Here is a 1,807-nt window from a genome sequence, read left to right as displayed (position 1 = left end):
AAGTGGGTGTCTGTGTGAGTGAGGCTGCGCGATTGAAAGAGAAAGAGAGTGAAGGGGTTTCAGATTTAGGGTTTTATACCTAGGTTAAACTAAGGGTAAACCATTAAAAACAACCACTAGAGAACATCTGCCTCGGTTCGGTTCGGTTCGGTTCGGTTTCTACCAAGCCAACCGAAAACCGAATCAAACCGATTGGTTTAATTCGAAAAAAACAAAAAAAATCGGTTTTTTTGGTTTTTCATTTGGTTGATGTAATTTTCGGTTTGATTTTGCAGTATTTTTCGGTCCGGTTCGGTAATTTACACCCTAGATATTATTATATAAAATTGATGGAAGTCTCCTTCCCTTACCAAAGGTTCTTATCCCAATAGTTTGTCAATCACCTTCCCTTACCGAAGGATAATTTCGATTATCTTGTCTTTGGGGGGTCACCTTCCCTTATCGAAGGATCATTCTCTCAGTTCTTTAATGCATATAAGATGGTTATTATAATGCATAATGTGTATGAAATAGAGAGACATTATATTATGACATGCAATGCTAACATCTATATTAAAAAATATTTAAGATATGACATATAAAAAAGTAGTATAAAACTCTTACCTCCAGTGAAGTTTGTAGAAATTCTATATATATTCCAATACAAATAGATATGATTTGTTAGCAAAGAGAGACTTATTCCATGGCTAGACTTTGCGTATGTTTTGATGTAGGTTATAAATCCTTGACTAGATAGAAATGAAATCTCCATATTCCAAAGTTTTCATAGTTCAGAGAGGATATCTTCTTGAACAATATATGAGTGAAATTTGTGAATAGTTTGGTGAAGGGTTTAGAGTGAGAATAAAGAAGTGAGAAAAAATAATGGTTTTTCTTATAATGAAGTGGAGAAAGTATATAAATGATAATTTATAGAGATAATAGAAGATAGAGAAGATAGGTTACCTAGAACGTTTTATATAAAAAACAGGGAATAGAATGAGAAAGAAAGGACTCAAATAGCTAGGGATGATAACGGGTCTCATGGGGGTAGGGACATGCCCCCAACCCCTGCCTCCAAACACCCTCCCCGTTCCCGTCCCGTCCCCGTGACGAGTAACAGGGACCCTGTACCCGCCGGATATTCGGATATCCACGGGTTTGGAGGAAACGAATGAGAAAAAAAATAAAAAGGAATAAAAATCCAATTAACAATGACATGCAAATAAACTCAGTATTATAATCTAATGTTCCAATTTTACAGTAAGAATCCAAACCCTAAATTTAGTTTCACAGTAACAAAATCTAACTCTACACCAAAATTTATCAATTAACAGAATTCAAACCCTAAACTTAAACCCAATTTCACATTAACAGAATTCAAAATTTAATCTTAATTTCATAGTAATTTTATCAAATAAAAATCAAAACATATATATTCTCACTTAATAGAAAGTCAGAAATATCCAACTTATTGTAAGGTGGCCGGCTACGGAACAGAGTCGTCGTCAACTTCGCTGAACAGAGGCGATACAGAGCCCTCATAGAGCAAAGGCGTTGCTGAAGTAGAGTTGCCGTCGACGCGCAGATCTGAGGCGGCGCGAAGCTATGAGCAACAAGTAATGAGTGACCAGTGAGAGGAAGAAAGTGAACTGTGGCTGCGACGGAGGAAGGTCAGGAATGACGACGTGAGGGACTCAAAGGAAGGAAGCCGGTGACACAGTGAGAAAGAAGATTGGAAGAAGGACTAAAGGAGGAGGTGGTGAGGTGCTGGAGAGATTGAGTGAGAGAGAGGCTCGTGCTCGTGTGATAATGAGGGAAGTGAGAA

Source organism: Arachis ipaensis, chromosome B10, assembly GCF_000816755.2.
Source record: "Arachis ipaensis cultivar K30076 chromosome B10, Araip1.1, whole genome shotgun sequence".
In the NCBI taxonomy this organism is placed as follows: domain Eukaryota; kingdom Viridiplantae; phylum Streptophyta; class Magnoliopsida; order Fabales; family Fabaceae; genus Arachis; species Arachis ipaensis.
This window is presented reverse-complemented; position numbering follows the sequence as displayed.